This window comes from Stegodyphus dumicola, chromosome 9 (assembly GCF_044657685.1).
Source record: "Stegodyphus dumicola isolate Sdum_Otavi_A_Nest chromosome 9, ASM4465768v1".
In the NCBI taxonomy this organism is placed as follows: domain Eukaryota; kingdom Metazoa; phylum Arthropoda; class Arachnida; order Araneae; family Eresidae; genus Stegodyphus; species Stegodyphus dumicola.
The window spans coordinates 75,425,071-75,444,777 of NC_140776.1; the positions used below are offsets into that span (position 1 = coordinate 75,425,071).

At 34.9% G+C, this 19,707-nt stretch overlaps 2 protein-coding genes across 2 annotated transcripts in view; one reads left to right on the plus strand and one right to left on the minus strand.

Moving 5' to 3' along the window:
• Positions 1-19,707, minus strand: part of LOC118194703 (uncharacterized) — a 195,126-nt gene that overhangs the window by 154,281 nt on the left and 21,138 nt on the right. The gene's annotated exons all lie outside the window — the stretch shown is intronic.
• Myo10A (unconventional myosin 10A) overlaps positions 1-19,707 on the plus strand; it is a 388,389-nt gene that overhangs the window by 97,076 nt on the left and 271,606 nt on the right. The window lies entirely within an intron of this gene.

The window sequence follows — 19,707 nt, forward strand, 5'->3', positions numbered from 1 at the left end:
CAGCTACTACTAATTTAAAAAATCGTATATGGTTTGGGGAACAAATATAATATAAGCATCTTATGGTTGTTAAATGATCATGTTTTTTTAAGATACTGTTAAAATAATCAGCTTCTGAATCTGTGAAATTCGTCTACAGTAATGTGTTTCTTGGGAGGAGTGGAGAGTATCACAACACGCAATGATTGCAGTTTAAAATGCAATCAACACGCAATGATTGCAGTTGATTTGTTGCATCTTCACAACGGATCGAAATAGAGAGCCATTTGTAGGTTTGAGGTCGTTCAGTCCCAAGTTGCTGGATCGTTATAAATATCTCAAACGTTCATTTCCAGGTTTTAAAGCTAATTTTGAACTACAGATGAAGGTTTGGTGAAGGCTTTCAAAGAGTTACGACAACTGTGAAGGATCGATAAGTGGCATTAAGGAAAATGACTGAAGAGTTCTGTCGAGATTCCACTATTCCATTTGGAATAATAATTTTCATGCAAACTGCATACAGACGCCTGACAAAGCAGGTCTCTTTTTGGCCAGACGAGCAGAGATATATATTCTCTCCAAGAGACTGCAGAAGAGGGTCCTCTTGTACCGCATTTGAAAACAGTAAGCTTGGGGCTATGTCTTCTTCAGTGACAAGTCGAGATTCGGTGCAAAGAGTCATTTTCTACAAATCTTCATTTAGACAGAGCGTGAGACTCGCTGTAGTCCTCAAACATAAGGGAAATCGACCACTTTTTTTTTATTGAAATGGAATTCTGGTGTAGGAAGGCCCTATGTTGGATGCTCGCACGCCATTGCATGGCTTCGATTCAGCATTTTAACCGTACAGAGTTATAGGGATGCTGTTCTTTAAAATTCTGAGATGCTTTTCGTTATAGAGAACTTTATTTCTGTAGAGACAATGACCTTCATTTTTCGCTAAAATATTATTAATGTCAATTTAAAGCTTAATAATTCCTAAGTCACTTTAGTTTAACTTTGTAAGAGGTGCAATTTAATTTTCTCGCTAAAATGAGCCCACCAGGATAGCATTGTTTAACACTGATAGTTCGACCTGGACTTGAGCTTCGGGGAAATATTTGCGTGGTATTTTCCAGGTTGCCTTGAAATGTATAACGCGAATACGAGCTAATTTTCCTCAGAATAGTTAACTTGTCTTCATACAGACAGGAAGACTACGAAGGTATTCCTTCAGTCTATTATGTGATTAAGATAAAGCACGAAGGTCGCTTGCTTTCAGTTAACTTAAATTATCAGTTAACCGAAACCATTCTCGCAAATGTGTTCGTTTTGCTTCCTCAGCCTTTATAAAATGCTCAGGAAAATGTGTACAGTCATTAGGTTTTATTGAAGCAGTTAATGCGTAAAATAAGCGATGCCCTCACCGGCACTCGAAATCCAGATGCTAGCTGATCGGCTTTCCAATTACCACACGAAGGCACGAGCTAAGGAAGGAGGGAAACCTTAAAAATGAGTAATATTCTGAACAAGAGAATATTCATTAGCCAAGAAACAAACTGATTACTTCTTCGGTGGTTATTTATGCACTTTTAATTTCAGGCACATGACATTTTTTCCACTGTTATGAACTATTTGACTATGATGAAGTACATTTTTCAAAACTTTTCTATTTTATAATTATTAAAATGTAGGAAAGTTCTGAAGAATCCGCAAAAAATATGTCTTAAAACATTTGTCAATATCATGCAGACCAATTCGAGAACAAATAGCTGTTTGCACTACTGCAGAGGTCATAATCATGGCTGACATTTAATTAGAATTTTACTTGAAACACACTTGACGAAATGAAAAACAAACAGCACAAGGACTTTCGGAGTACTGATGCGACTAAAATTTGGTTATTTTGCTATGATTAAGAATAACAACAACTGTATTTTGGCAAATCTAATCTTTATAGTCTGTAGCGTATAAAGTGTGCCGGGGTATTTTTAATTAAATGTGTCCACCATTTGTTTATATGAAGATGAAAAAAGAATGTGTTCGATAATGCATACTATGTTGTGCGTTCTTTTTTTATTAAAAGTATTTGCAATCTTAACAAAGTGATTGATTGCGTATAATAAGCATGTTAGTTAAGGTCAGCAATGTCAATTGTAGGTGACTGACGCGCCGTGAACGAAAAGCTTGGAAACAGTTATTGAATGGCTGACTTAGCGATCGTGATAACCGCATAATTACACTTTTGTCAAGGATCAGATTAAATTGCAGCTTAAAAAAAATTACAACTGCACATAAAATGTTGCTTTTTGAAATTCAACACAGTATAAATATAAAAAATTAAATATTTGTAACACTATGGAGGATTTTTAGATGCATTTAGTTCGTTGATTTATGCTTCAGTGGCAATATGAATTGAATTTATGAGAATCTTTTTTAATAATACGTGCTTATTGGTTAACAGTGTATGAAAGGGTTAGCTGACTTGGAAGGGTTATTTTAGTCGAACATTTCTTATGGAAATTTAGTTCATTTTCTCGTACCTCTGCAGTCAACTTCTTAACCGAGAACTTCGAGAAACGAACTCAGGAAAATTAATGGTGTCGAGCATTCTTACATATCTGGCCGTTAGTGGTCATTTATAATGTTGAAAATGTGGTCCTTTACACTGCGAGATAAACGAATTAATAAGAGTTACCTTAAAATAAAAATGTAAAATGGAGCCACCCAAACAATATAGTGGTTAGAGGAGTCTATTGCGCTACGGAACGGCTCGGGTTCGAATCTCGGAGAGGGCATGGGTGTTTCTAAATGTATAGTGTCTTTGCGGCATGGGGGGAATTCTAAATACATGGCTTACCGGAAGTCCTCTCGAAAGATTGATTGTAGGGGAAGAACCTGGAGTGCTCTCCCCCCCCTGAGGTGCTCTCCATCAAAATTGGGGGCGGAACTAAGCTAAATCTGTCACCTGTATAGTGCTTAAGGCTCTTGGCAAGAACAGGTGCAATCTTGCATTCCTTGACACGACGAATTGGGCTGGTTCTGATGTTACTGTCAGGCAAGTGAGATAAGTCGCAACACAACAATTTAGAATAGAAGCTCACTGCATCCATGCATAGTAGGTTTTTTCATCAGAAGCAGATGTTATTCTTTTTCCCCTTTTCCCTCACGTTTAAATAAATTTATCTTCTGAAGAAAGGTATCTACAATCTTTTGAAATGAAAGGCTGAATTTGAAATTCATTAAATGCCTCACATGTGTCTGTATTAAATTTACGGAATTATTTTGCTAAGAATTAATATTTTTAAAATCGCATATGATAAAATAAAGTTTCTCTTATACAGACATGTTAGTCTTAAATATTGAGTTTATTCTACCTGCTCACTGTTTCTTTGCTTGCACTCATTAAGAATAAAGAATACGGCCCGTAATGTGTTTCTCATAGAAAAGTATTCTATTTCAAAATAACATTAGAAATTCTTTTTGATGTCAAAATGCAACGATTAGTAGAATCAGATGAATGAATAAACAGATCGTAGATGATCAGAAGTGTGCAGTTATATCGAGTTTGAATTTTAGAGATAGTTATAAAAACTCTCTTCTTTGACCATGTGAATAGAATTTGTATTTAATCTTCTCAACTTTGGGTGCCAAGAGATTCTATGATTTGTTCAATAAATTCAATATAACTCTGAATGATATTTTGTATCTCTCCCTGTATAATATAAATACTCGCTTGATAATATAATAAAATTATAACAATGGTAAATTTCGACAAATATAATTTCAGTTAAAAATAAGCAAAAATCTTTCGGAAAAATGCTGAATTTGAAAAATTGGTACAGTGAAAGGATATAGGCAACAAATAAACATATCTTTCGTTTTACAGATGAGGCAATACGTGATGCATTTTTTAGATGTCTCCTCTTTCATAATACACTAAATTTCCTTTCAGATATGTCATTATTCATAACATACAAAACTGATGTGTCACCAATATTTCGTGCTGCTTTGCTTTTTCTCCTTTGAATGACATCAAATGTTTTCCCATTAGTTACGAAATTCTTTTTCATTATTAATGAAATAATGTGACTATCTTTGTATGAAAATTTACTTTTGTAGTGGACTTTGAATTGATTCTCTTTAGGGAATTGTTGGAAACATAACATCCTAAAATTATATTTTGTAGTTTAAAACAGCAATGGACATATTGTGACTTCATGCACAAACGTATAGGTGCAGGTGGCCCAGAATGTATGAAAAACGATTGCATTCATCAGTATTGGTTCCTACAATTTAAGTCCGTTATAACCAACGGCTCCATGTGCAAGATCGCTGAGCATTGTTAATTTCATCTGGATTCAACTTCCGGCAACCGGGTTCATGGATACTTTCGGAGTTTTCCTGACATGTAGCCGATTTACTCCTCATTTATCAGGGTATAAGTAGGGAAGTTTCAAGAACACCCTGGTACGGTTTTATTTATTTGATTATGCCAAAGCCGCGAGTTCTAGCTGCCTAAGGTGAGGGATAACTTCGTGGAGAACTTTCTAAGAGCAGCTGGCTCTTATCAACTTTCCACATGGCGAAGACCGTGAAACTACCTATGCAGCCAGCTTGTTTTCTGGGATTCGAATCCGGTCGAATTATCAGTAGTTACTGACATTCGGCCGCTGGTCGGCTCAGTTTCACAAACGATAATCCACATAATCAGAACATAACACTGGCTCTCTCTGCCAAAGGTATTGCAATTCTAAGATAAAGTACATCTTTCGGCTCAGCCAAACACGCACTTCAAGCGTACATACATGCATTGCAGATTTGGCTACAATCTTTGCAAGTCAAGATTGATGTTAACAAATGAGAAGCAATGCTTTTTAAAAGGAAAGTGAACATCAGCGAAAATGACCAAATACTGATGTGCAATTCGCCTGTTAACTGAACAAGCAGGTAAGATATTTCGGTGTTATTTTTTCTATCATCTTACATGAAAGCCGATCTATAAGGCCATACTGTGTCCGGTTATCACATATGCATTATCTCGTCAGGAATTACGCTTGTAAAACCAATTGTAAAAGACTCCAAATTGCGCAGAATACTATTCTTAGTAAAACCATTATTGTCTGTTGACGGCTCATTTGCAATAAAGCGATCAGTGAAAAATATAAAATTGAACAATTAGAGCTTTTGCAACTAAAATTCTAGGAAAAAATTCTATCCCTAAAGTATACAATGCTACAATTATGCAAAATTATGTTTGTCATAGGGACAGTTACAGTCACCTTCCTCTTGATATACTAAAGCATTTAAATTAAAATATGATCTTCTAGCACCCTTACTAGACCTTCTTTCTAATTATATGGCTCTTTCTAAATTATATGGTAAGAGTCCTCTAAACCATCTTAATTATTTTTCAAGCAAATGCCAACACATGTCGTATTTCTGTACCATGCAACGCGTGTCAGCTTTGATAGCTGAGCATTTCTTGTTTCTGACGACTTTCTTCGTTTTGCTATCTGGTGCAAAACTTTAAGCCATTTTTTTTTTTTTTTTTTTTTAAAGCTAAGTGAAAACTCTACTTTGGGCAGTTACCCATGTTCAACCTATCAAAAGTTTGAAAATCGCACTCCTCTGACATTCTAGGATAGCGTATACGAGCGGAGGCCCATTCCATAATTGTGTTCGCCTGAGTCATCCCGGTTAACTAAAGATACTGGTTAATCTGAGAGCGTTTGGCATAGAAACTAGGAATATCTTATATTATAATTAATAGAAAAATACAGTTAAAATTTGTCGCTATTTTCCAGCACTTCAATCTGAAGAGTAAATTTTTTGGTTCCATAAATTAAATCTGGTTTAAAAATAACAATAATACATTGTAAATAACGAAGAATAAATACAATTATAGATAAAGAAACTAAGTTATAAATGGCGTTACAGAAGACTGCATGCACATTTGCTTTATTCTTACAATTGAGTACTTTAATTTAAAGGGATTATTTATTAACAATTATTATTATTAACAATCTGGATTACGCACGATTAAATTATCTACTGTTGTGGATAAAAATATCTCCAAAATACACTCATGTCCATAAATTAAGGATAATGCAAAATCAGGTAAAGGAAGAGTTAGAAGCAAAACAAATTTGACTTATTTTTAAAGCTTATTTATTAAACAAAAGGTAAAGAGCAAAAAAAAGTGCTATATGTTTGATATTATTAAAAAAATTAGCGGTTTTTCCTCCCTGGAGCAAATTAAAAAAAAAAAAAAAAAAAAAAAAAACCTATTTACAAAAAACCAATATTACATGGTTGGTATGATTGTTAATACATTGTATGTCTCCCAGATGATGCAATACAGTCCGTACAACGCCTAGGCATGAGTATCAAATTATCGATCTGATCATGGGGGATATTACACCACTCAAAAAGCAATGCTGTCCGAAATTCTGGTAGACATGTAGGAGGAGTTTGACGGGCTGCAACTCGTCGGCCAAGCATGCCCCACACGTGCTCTACTGGATTCAAGTCCTGTGAGAATGCTGGCCAGTCCATACGGGTGATATCCTCCGATTTAAGGCATTCGCTTACGATGTTTGCGCTGTGAGGACGGGCGTTGTCCTCCATAAACACAAATTGTGCGCCCCGAAATAAACGTACATGTTGTTCCAGAATGACGTCCCGATAGATTTGGCTTGTCATGGCTCCAATTTGAACATGCAGGTCAGTTCAGGAACCCAGAATAAATCCACCCCAAAGGAGCACCACTGCACCACCGTAACGGTGTCGTTCAATGATGTTTTCTTGGTGGTAACGGGTACCTGACGCTCTCCATATGAAGGTCTGGCGAGAATCAGACTGCAAGCTAAACCTGGACTCGTCGGAAAATATCACACAAGCCCACTGTTGCGGTGTCTATAATGCATGCTCTCTACTCCAGGCTAACCGCAGGCGACAGTGAGTTGCAGTAAGTGAAACGCATCTGACAGGTGTACGAGCATATAGACCAATCTGCCCTAAGCGTCTGTACACGGTCTGCCTTGAAATTGTCTTACCAGTGGGTGAAGAGAGCTGACGAGACAGGTCTGAGGCTGTGCTCCGCCTGTTTCTTTTGGCAGTAACTGCCAAATACCGGTCTTCATTTGGCGTTGTAACTCTGCGGCGACCTGTGCTGTAACGTCTACTCACATTACCATGATCTTGGAATCGTTGCCAAAGCCTGGAGATGACACTCTGGGCAATTCCAAGTTCGTCTGATACTTCCAGTTGGGTATGCCCACATTCCCGACGGCCGATAATTCTACCACGTAAAAAATCATCCAAATGCGTCCTTTGTGTCATAACTATTTGGTTATTGCACTGAAATGTTTATAAAGTGCCTGCGAACAATTTTACTTCTTTGCCTGTATTCCTTATATATCACTCTCTTACACTCGTCATTGTGACGTACCATCGGTGTCATCTGGTTACTTCCTGAAATTTGCGTATGATTCTTGAAGATGTGTGTAGTGATTTTACAGGTGATATATTTATTTTGGAGTTCGATTTCCGCGTGACTCCGAATTATCCTTAATTTATGAACATGAGTGTACTTAGTTTGTCAAATGGGAGATTTCCGGATCGGATTATTTGGATTACGACACAGCGTGCGAGTGTTGTCTATCTTAAAGAAAGTATGCCTTTGTGAACGGCTATTTAAGGGAAACTAGGCAACTTTACAGGGCAACAAGATTTCGGGGTATGCTTCTAACGGGAGCCAATTTAACAATATAAGGTCTTCAAATTCGAGATACTTTATCATGATTGCTTATCTATGGCGCATGATTACTGTATTACTAATTAAGCGTTTATCACTCAATTTTAATCCCTGAATAGATTTAAACAACTGATGTCAAAGAACAATGCAAAATCCGAAAAATGACTTTTTAACTGTTCGAAGAATTAAGGGGATCCCTTTTTAAAATGAGGAAAGAAATTCTTCATTCTCGATTCTAGCGTGCACCATAATAACAGTGAATTGAATTCCAAACTGAACAGCACGCGGGGGTAGCAAAAAGGCGTTCGAAGGATTTCAAGTAAACATGATAATAACATGCCTGGAAAGTCTAAAAGACATCATTCGGACAATAACGAATTTGAAATTCATACACGCTTTCAGAAAATGTTATAGAACACCTAGAGAAAAGCAAAGATAAAACTTGAAAAACCAATTGCGAATCATCTGCATTTTGTTTTAGAAGCTGTGTTGCCCTAGCCACTACATCCTAAATCTTAAGCAAAACTGTAGTAATCGTGAAGGATACATCATATAAAAGGATAGCTAATCATTGAATAAAATTGAACTTCTGAGGCATTTATAAAATAGGAGGGGAAAACCGATATTCATAATATAATATATAGAATAATTCTTATTAAAAGGCAGTGTGCTAACTGATGAATCGCTGGCCGTTGAAACTAGTTATAGATCAAACTAGAATTCCACTGTGCAATAGCACACCGGCACATTTTATCAAAGCAATTTCCAGCATTCATATCTCATCGAACCTAAGCATTTGCATAGGATAGGGGCATGACATTGGGACAGAAATCACTCTTTTAATAAAATTCAGAGTTTCTTTGCAATAATCTCAAGAACGTGAAGCGATTATAGAAGACTATGCAAAACAGTAAACTAGCAGCAAGCTTAATTTTACTTAATTTACAGGGAAAAAATTCTTTTGGCATCTGGAGGCCCATAAAGTAAAGGGAGAGAAAACAAAAATATAGCTTACTCTGTTATAAACAGTTGATTCGGTAGAGCAAAAGTGAAGAAGAGTGTCTATATTTATGCTGAAAAGCTTTAATTATAGTGCCGCGTTTTCTAGTGATCAAAGATTAATAAATAAGTGAAAATAATGATCGTAATCAATAAGTGAGCGTTGACATAAAGTTGATAAAAGGTGAAAACAACGGTTAAAATAACGATGAAAGGTAAAAATAACGATCACAAGTTTAGCTTTATGCGCAACTAGTGCAATACATCCCTAAGAAAAAAAAATTAAATATGTTATGCAATAATTTAAAAAAATATTTTTAATCTTCCCCTTCCCTACTCAAAATTAATCGTTATCTTCCGATTCATTTTTCTACTGCATACTTCCCTAAGCTTGATCTTCAGTTTCCTCTGATTTGCATATCAGATTCCTTTTGCTCTTGAAACAAGAAATTTGGATAACATAGTATAAAGCCAGGGTACTCACGAATAATCGTGATAATTTCAAATTCTTCCGTCTCAAGAGGAAATCATTGCACAACTCTAACAGGAATTTGACCTTGGCATAACTGTAACAATTGCCGCGGTTTGCGACTGTAGAGATTAGAATATTAATGAATGCCCAACCATCTTCTTCTCTTCCTTTCCAGGGTTCCGATGAAGGTGATATGAGATAAAAATGATGTGAATGCGTAAGTCTTTTGCATAAACATGCATATTAACAACAGCGACAGATGTAACTAAGACTTGTTGCCTAAACTTGCTTAAAATGGTTTAAACAGAGAGAATAAGAAATGAAAGATCGAAATTCAAGACATTTTTTAACTTTCTTTTCCAATTACATCTTTATTTTTAAATGTATAGGAATAAATTTGTACTTGCAGTTTTCATGAACTAAATCCGCGCAGAATTAAAGAGAAAAAAAAATCTAATTTAATACTTTTAAAAATGCTGTTTAATTGTGTAAAGAATACATATTTAAAGCCTGAAAGCAACAAAAGAGCATGTGATTTAACAAAACGAATGGAAAATACTCATAAAAGTAAAGTATTAAGGTTGTTATTGTTGATTAGTCCAAAGGAGCGTTAGCTCATAAGGGATATCAATTTCGTTATGGCATTTTGCGTTGATTTACTATAAACGGCGAATCACTTTTGAAATTGTTGCCAAGTATTATCGACCTGTATTATATTTAAAGAAATTAAATAATGAAGAATCTGTATAAATGTACGTGTTTCTCGCATTGTGATAAAACAACGGTACCTAGAGCCATCCAATTTTGAATAACGTATGTCTTCACACAAATATGGGCATCTGGAAGCCCAGGAATTTGTTTTACTATCTATTTCATATTCTGCAAAGCATTTACGAGTGTTTGATTAAAAAACTCAACGATTTCAAAGTGAGCAATGGCAACACTGTACGAGGAAAAAAAATTGCAAATTTGGCATTACTTTTGTACTTCAGTCCTTGCTACTGGGTTTCTGTCCGACTACTATTTCTTTAAGGACATGCGGAATCTGGGATCTTGGAAACATGAGCTGCTATCGGAACGCATTTCCATCATCCGGTTCAACCTTCCGGCACAAGACTCCGTTTCGAATATGGAGTGAGTTCTAGAGAGCCCAATATTATTTTGTTGTAGGACTATAGATCGAAGTATCCAGCCATGTAGGTTTCCTGTTTGAAAACTCCATTAATTCCATGGAGGTAAGAGGAGAGGCCCTAACCGGTTTTACCCACACACTGCTTTTGAAGCCTTGGCGATCCCTTCGTGGAGACCAAAACACTCACTGACCATTAAGATCAATGGGTTTTGACGCGATTGGATTTAATATTTCGAAATTACGTCGTAAATATACATATAAATATATATTTTCTTTTCTACAATATTTTAGAGTTCTAAGTATGCGAAAAGAATACATTTTTAAACAACATTTCATTCTGAACGGAATTACATGCTGTACTTTTAACAGAACAGTTTACATTAGAAGGAAATTTTAAGGTGACTCGATTTTATTCGGTTAAGGACTGCAAAAATTAAGATAAAAGTTTATTGTATTATTAATATTAAAATTATGCATTATTTCTTTTACGTTTATAGAGCTTCTTCCTAAAATACTTTCTCAAATATGTTATGATTTTTTAGCTTCTGAGGCATCTTTTAAATCGAAAAATCTAAGTCAATTTATAATTATTGCTCTATTCGGTCCATTTCGAATTAGAGCATCTTTTATTTTAATAGTGAAATACGTTAAATATTGCTTATTTCCATGTACTTAACTTTCTCTGAATGGGAATAAAAAAAGATTTTTTTTAAAGTATTATTTAAAACTTGTAACTGAGTTATTGTAAAATGCAAGGGAATAATTCTTTTAATTATACATATCAGATTTGTTTTACCTATTATTTCAACAATGCATATTCTAAAGTTCTTCTTTATTACTTCCGTAAGTACGCATCTCATACAATTTACTTCACAATACCTTTTAACTGATTGCTTTCCAATAAGAACAATTCTTGCTTAAATAATTTGATAAACGTATTTGTCAACAGGGTTTCAATTTATGTTTATAATTCAGTGTTAAGATCATTATAGATTTAGATAATATTTATAATCATTATAAATTTAGATACATTTAATAATTAGATTTCTTCCCAGTAACTTTCACAGGAGTTTATGAATGAATAAATCCTTCATTTTAAATACATTTATATATAATTTAATAATTATTTACGTATTTTGTTAAAGGCGGATACATGCTTTTTGCAAGCATATGCATATATACCCATGTATATTTCACATTTTTCATTCTCGGCATGTGCAAATCTTTAATTTCTGTGCATTCACTATATTTATTGAGTAAAGTAATTTACAATAATTTAGCATATACCCGAAATTTTTACATAAGAAATATATATAAATATAATTTGAATGAAAATTACATGCATTATTTTTAATACCCACTCAAAGGTCAGTTTAAAATGAGAAACTATAAAGCGTCTCTTCTAAAAATTTTTAAAAAGTACATGTTACAATAATGTGTGAATGACCAAAAATTATTTTATTTAAAACATTTTAACGCTTGGAACATAAAATAAAAATAGCCAATACTCTGTCCAAGGGTATCGAAAGATATACGATTTTAAAGGTACCGTAAGGTATTTTTCATTCTTTAAGCTTAACATTTTTGCTAAAATCTATGTTTTTGTAGTTCAACAGCTTAGCATTTTATAAAACAAATTCATAATCAAAATCGCTGTTGTCAGTTATCGAAAAATAACCAAGATGTGAATTTTGCGTAAATGTCACTAAACTATACAAATTGCTATTATCCATCACACAATGAATATTTCTTTTATGCGGAAGTGTCCCCTTTTTCGATTTGTGTGGAGCTGTTGTGTGTCGAAATACTATCAAAGTACTGTCAAGGAAGCTTCTGAATGTAAACAAAAAACACCCCGTCTGGAGACCGAAGCCTCGGAGCAGTGCTTCACCCGTAGTGCGGGGTTGGCCCCTCTTTCCTTTCTTACCTCCATTAATAATTCAATTATGTGTGTAAGTCTTCCAGCTGGTCTTTCTTGACTTATTCGTCACTCCATGGGTCTTGGTCAGACGATGATAAAGTTGTACCTGAGGTGCGACCGGATTAACCAACTCGTAATGAGCTTCAACATTAGAACAATATCGGCAGCTTTCTGTGCACGGTCTTTTAGACTGTGCGGTCGCCGTTTCTGTGTGGCGATCCCACGCTATACTATTCTTGTAGTTTCTGTATCTGCCTGTCTATTTGGTCTTCGGGATTCTTGAAATTTAAGAGCAAGGTCAACGATGCGTGATCTATCTGTAAGGAGCAGAAATTTTCTACCGCAGAGGTAATGGTGTAAATGTTCTACGGTACGTTTTGGGCCAGATATAAGACTTTTTGCTGCCCAGCTGCTTTTTCCTCTTAGAGCAGCCCAACCGGAATGGTGGTTAGTGACTGTGACTGCCGTACCAAAGGTCTCTGGTTCGAATCTCGGAGAGGGCATGGATGTTTGTAAATGTATGGTGTCTGTGTGGCATGGGAGCACTCTCAAGCTAGCCGAAAGCCCTCTCAAGAGGTTGGTAGTAGAGCAAGAGGGTGTAGGAGACACTGTGCTCCCAGGGTGCTCTCAATCAAAATTGGGCGGGGAACAGGGAAAAGTCTACCTGCATTGTGCTCAAGGTTCTTGCCAACGGCAAGGGCAGTCCTGCACTCCTTGCTATGATGAATTTCGTGGGCTTATTCTGATGTTACTGTCAGACATGTGAGATAAGTCACAACAACATATATTTCTTGATATTTTTATATTAAGTTACTTAAATTCCATTGCTGTTTTGAAAGCTATTTTTTCGTGGAGGAACATGATCACATGCACCCACGCTTACTCTACTTAAATACGTATAACTGTCTCTTTTTAGGCCATACTTGAACAAACAAACTTGTCAAGAGGTAATTAAATGCATTAACAAAATAAAAAAAATTAAATCATTTTCAAGTATAAGATTTATTAGAAGTCGATAATAATTTAGAGTAATTATTTTCTAGGAAACATAAATTTTATTTTAAAAAATATCTTTTTTGGAATATTTACACGTTTCCTAATAATATCCGATTCAATTAGACATTTTTTTCACTTATAAAATTTGGTGAGCTACATTAAGGTACGTCTTTCGAAGATTCAATGTTTGCAATTTCTAAGATAGCTGTTGTAAATCAACGTTACGCTAAAACTCTCAGAGAAGAAAGGATTAATAGTTTAACGATTAAAATATTACTCTTCACTGAACAATTATCAGTATTGTCGAAGAATAAGTTCGCAGTGAAGGTACAGCGATCTAATAAATAACGCAAGTTTTCAATTACACTATTAAAAAAATAAGCAACAAAGTCAAACACGCAGTAAAACAAAGACTATTTAATAGATATGAGCAAAATTGAACCAAGAGGTTTGTGTGGCATTATTACTGCACATAGCGAATAGTGAAGCAAAAACATATGTATTACGAACATCACATCTCGAAAGACCAAATGGGTAGGAAAAAAGTGCAATGGAAACAACACGCTAATAACGGGTATGATACCCTTTAGCTGAAACGCATGCTTGACAAAGGCGGTACAAGCTGGCAATAGTGTCGTTAATTGCTTGTTGTGGCAGTAATGCCTGTTCCTCTAGTAATGCATGTCGATGCTCGTAGAGGGTACCTAGCGGCACACTGCGACATGCTATCCGTCGTCCCAATATGTTCCGCATATGCTTTATGGAATTCAGGTGCCCCTGATCTAGTAGGCCACTGCTGATATGGAATGGTTTCAATCTCCAGATAACTCCGCATCACTCGAGCTCTATGTGGTCGTGTGTTATCATCCATAAATATCACGTCAGTACCCGTTGCAGGAATAAAAGGACACACTAGAGAGGCTGCGACGGAACTACCAGGAATGACGTACAGGTCGGTGAAACAGTTCGTTGTTATCCCAGCCTATACAAGTGAGTCTCCTCCTCTGTAGTGTTCTTTTGCAGAGATGTTTATCGCCCAATAGCGTGTGCCTGCCTCTTGGCATATCAATAACCTTGGGAAATGTTCTGGATGTTCAATCGAGACTCATCTGTAAAGAATACGTGGCCCTACTGCTATGGTGTCCAATTGCGATATTCACGGGCTCAATTCCGTCGCGTTCTGACATGCGATGGGGATAAAGGAGCACAGACCACTGGTCGTTGGGCGTAAAGTTCACCTTCATGCAGTCGAAGCGACACAATTTAGCGAGATATGGGCCGTCCTGCAGCAGCAGAGAGGTGCGACGCCAGCTGTTGTGCTGCTAGTGATCTACGGCGTCTTGCAGATAGCAACAGGAGGCGATCGCCTGTCTTTGTGGGAATCCTCTGGCATCCAGACCCACGTCATCTGCCGGTTTGATCCCTTTTGATATTCTTGTCTCTCGAAACAGCCGATTGTCTTGCACTAGTTTGAAACATCCCGATAGCCCTTCAACGAGTTTCATTGTGCAAAACGTCTTCGGCTCATGCTTTCCGCTTTGGTTGTCTCGGATTACACAGAACTATAGCTGCTTGCGAACTGATGTATAGGTTCGGCATACCCCTTTTGAAATCGTTATAGTGTGACTACGGGATTGCTTTTTATGCTAATTTTGGTTGCCTATTTGCAATCGGTGATACAACCCCTACCTCATATGTAAATTTAACGTTTTAACTCCCCTTTTCACATTTGTACCTTTTTTTTTAGCGTTTTTTGCTTTTCTTTTTAACCACGAGTTTATTTGCGACGTCCTAATTTAAAAAAAGAAGAAAAAGAGGACATTTTTCTCTTTTTAGCGTGCATCAAAAATATGCACCATGTAGCGTGTTCAACGGAGCTCAGTAATGACCCATTGAATAAGACTGCTGAAAATTGGTTGTTGGACTTGCATGCGAATTCAACAAAAGAGCTGCCTCCAGGGGTGTTTTTGCGTTTTCCCCATGTGTAACAGTTTTTTCTTTGGAAATCTGATCTCTCCCCACTGGTAGATGGTTTACATTGTGTCATAATTAGTTAAAAAACTACCCCTGTTTAACCTTCTTAGATTCTTGAGGTCAACAGTGTAATGCTCTACTAAAAAATACAAGTATCTTTTTTTTTAAATCCTTTCTTTCTTAAACCTACAAGTTAATACTTTTTATTATAAAATAGCTCTTACTTTCGTTTTTCATATTCCAATAGATTTAAAATTTTATCAAAGTGAAATCAATAACATTTTGCTTAAACAATACATAACATAATTATCTGAAAGATGACTAATATTTTACCGAATGAATTTGTAATATTTGAGCGCAGAATAACAGAATTTTGAACGTCTTTCAAGCACATTGAATTAATTTTTGTAATTACGATAATACTTCAATTGTTATTATTTTTCAGGAGTCAAAATTTTAATTAAAAGAAGTAGCATTTTTGGATTATTTACACGCTCATTTCAATTTCAAAAACATTTTCAATAATTACTAAGAAATATTTGTCGGTGAATATTTGTTCATGGAGAAAATTCATTTTGTTGCATTAGCACAAATTATTTTATGGAAGTGTTTTCTATCTTTATTTAGAACTGATGCGACTTTATAATGACGCGTAATTTAGGAACTTATTTCCGAAATACTTGATTGCAGTCATTGGACTGCTTAGGAAAAACTGTTATGATGTTCGTATTAGATACGTATGATCAGAAAACTTAATGAACAGGAAGAACGATAAAAATGTGCATTAGTAAGCTATTTAACATCATTTAGATAGTTTGGTTGCTAAGAATAAGTTTGCGCAAGAATGGCCGAACATGACCTACAGTTCCTTCCTTATTATAAGTAATAAAATATTTTATATTTTTATTAATGATCATTTATTGAGTCTTCATTAAAAAGTTATAAAAATAGAATTAAGCTATGCCTTTTGTTCTTCTGGGCTCGCTCATATATCAATAACCAGAAATAAAATTGTCTTTTGTTTCTTTGGGCTCATACAGTAGTTTATAGTAATGCAAGAAGAACCGTTCTGGAATGTTTATTACCTTTATTATTCTCTGAAACATACGGAATACTTTAAATGAATGCCCTTTTTGAAGTAGAACATCTGTAACCATAATTGTAATTCGCTTTATGCGTGAATTGTTTGGAAATATAATATGGAATGCCTCCGTTGTTGTAATTTCAGGATATAATTCTATGGTTAACAGTTATGGAAATGTAAACAATATTGCTGTGAATAGTTTTACGTTATGAATTGAAAAACATGAACAAATCGGAAAGTATATAGCATTATAATTTTATTTGCAAAGTTTTTTCTGTAACTAGATAATTAAAAACATTATTTGAATTCTCATATTGAGTAAAAACGATTTCTAAGTTCATAAGAGCAATGGGGAAAATTTCTTAAAACAGGCATATTCAATTGTACTGCTGCAGAAATTTGTCTTAGAAGTTTATTTTCTTAGCACCTGCAATGGTTTTTTAACATTTATGGAAGCTTAAAATATAGTGGAGTTTTGTTTATAATTGTATACTGGTCAGTATACAAGCTGGTACTTTGAAAATTAATATGTGAGGAATTGCGTATCCATTATTTCAGTTAGTAAATTGGAAGATCCGTGTTTCGATTTCTTCGCGAGCACACATGCTTTTGCTCCCCTTCAAAACGCTTAGTAGTCTTTACGGTTACACAATTTTTCGGATATGTTTGTGGCTCTGATTTCAAACCTGGAACTAGTTTTATTCAGTTCGTTGTTCTTCCTTTCTCGTTGGACTATAAATTCATTATAATAAATTTCTACTAAGAAGTGTTTCTATGGGAGGACTTGATATTTTAAATGTTTTTGGAACAATTAATAACACTGAAATTCATCTTGTAGAAAATACGAGTATCGCATTTCATAAAAATTTTATGGACATTGAAAAAACAGATATATACACGGATGGCTCCAAAATAGACTACGGTAGACTATGCTTTCATTATATGATAGAGTATGCTTTCGTTCCAAAATACACTATGCTTTCGTTGTATATTTTTTTGAAACCGAGATTGAAAATAGAAAATATAGACTTGATAGGCTGAATATTGTTTATCAAGCCAAACTGAGGTCCATTTTTTATTCTTTGAAAAGGATAAAAGAAAAGAAAATTTAGTTTATGGACATACTATTTATATATATTTGGATGCGTTGTCTGTTTCACAAGTTTTCCAATCCTTATTCTGATAATATTCTGATTAAGTGACTAAGTTTTTGAGTGAAAATCATACTTATTTATTTAAATTGGATTAAGGCCTACGTGTGTTTTGCTGGAAATGAGGGTGGGCACACTGGCAAAAGAAGCTGGCCTGGGACAAGCAAATCAACAATTCGATGTATTGTAGAAGAAGAATTATTACGTTGATGAAAGGAAAAATTATTGATCATTGGATAAACGCGGAAAAAACTACCACTACATGGAAACATGAGAAACTACATGAGAAACATGAGAAATATTGATATTAATCAGAAGAAGAGAAGAATTATTGATGTAAATCAGATTCTTGTACTTGTTCCCGGCTTAATTATTTAGATTTAAAGTTCAAGAAAATGAAAATTCTAAAATTTGTAATATTAAGCGCAATAATGCTCACTTCATCGAGATTTTTCTAGCTACTAAGAATATTCTGAGGAATCATCAGTTCGACTTAGAAACCGATTTTAAAAATTATACAAAATTAAACACAGTAGCAGAGAAAATTATCAAATATATAAATAGCAGTAAGACTGAATTCGGAATTTTGGTTTGAGTTATTATTTTCCTTCTTTTTTGTGGATGTTAGATGTGATGAGTTTATATTCATCAGTCATCTTAAGTTTGTTCTGTTCTGTTTTGTTTTGATTGTCTAAGTTTCACCTTGGCTGCGTAAGCCCTTGTGACGCGTAAGCCCTTGTGACTGCGTAAGCCCCTGTGAGCCTTATGACTGAACGTAGTTTGGATAGGTGGACTGAGAGCAGTACCCCTTTGAATTACCGCTATACGTAGGAATGAAACACGAATATACACTATATTAAAGCAACAAAAGGGTGCTAATATGCACTATATTAAAGCAAAAAAAGGGTGCTAATATACATTATATTAAAAAAATCTCTTCATTAATATTCTTTAAATCTGACATGTTATAATTTAATAACTAAATTGTAAATAAATTCAAATTTTCATGAAATTAAGAAAGTTTTTAAAATTATTAATTATTATAATTATATTATGTATTACGTGATATAAAGTAATCAAGTATTTCTTAATACTTGATTTAATACAGAAATTTTTTTAATACAGAATAATAATTTCTTTAATACAGAAGTAATACATTTGGTATTGGTAAATAAAACTTTTGATACATTTTAAATGTAACATAGGTAATTACTTCAAATTCAGTCTCACACACATAATTGAATCATTCGGCGAATTAAAAAAGATCTTCAGGACTGTTTATTGAGTCTTACTAAAAGTGGAGAACATTTCCCTTTCCTTTCTTTCTCTATTTACTAATTGAGAATAGTCTCTAGTTTATATTTGCAAAGGAGGTCTTGACACCAAAGAAATACTAATAGGCCTGAAATTCAATCATATTCCTTTAATTTATGAAGTGTATATGCTGCTTATAAGCTGCTTTATTTGGAGATTATTAAAAATTCCTTCTCTTAGCTTTCCGTATGCACTTCAAAGAGTTGATTAGCCATGCTAAATAAATAAAGCGCTGACCTTCTTCATTCAAAATAATCGTAAGGTGTTTCTTCAGTTCTTATATGCGTTGATAGTAAGATGGTTTTGTTTCTGTCAACCAGGCTGCATATTTACATTTTACTCTCCAACTAATATTCTCGTAACTTTAATAAAAATTATTTGTCATTTTTGCTTTACTTCTCTATATGTATGAAACGTGAAAATTTTAATTGCTCATCTTGTTGACAAGGAGAAGTAAGGCTTTAATAATTACACATTAATATTGTTGCGTTCTTACGGGTTCGTGGGTTTGCAGTGATTTAACGACAACAGTTGATGAAGAATGAAAACACAGTTTATTAGCCAGTATTACTCAGGACAGCTCCAAAAACACGTTTACAGTCGTCGAAAAAGTACGATAAACACGACGAAACAATCAGCAACACAGCTGAAACAATCAGCAGTCAGCTATCAGGCTATAACGGTAGGATAGCTCCACGCAAAGCACTAGAGTACAGCTCCGTACTCGATTCGGTCGTTCTCGGAACTCAACGTACTCTCGAGACTCTCCAATCGATAGTCTCATCGAGGCACGCTCTCGAGGCATCTCGACACTAGACTGCTAGTACTTCGCGTCCAGGCAGAGTTTACATAGCTTTTGGCCTGCCTTCGAGAACATTCTGCGCCAAACCGGTAAGAATTTGTTTCAGAATGTTATCCATCCGTTTTATGGCATATCGGTGATAATG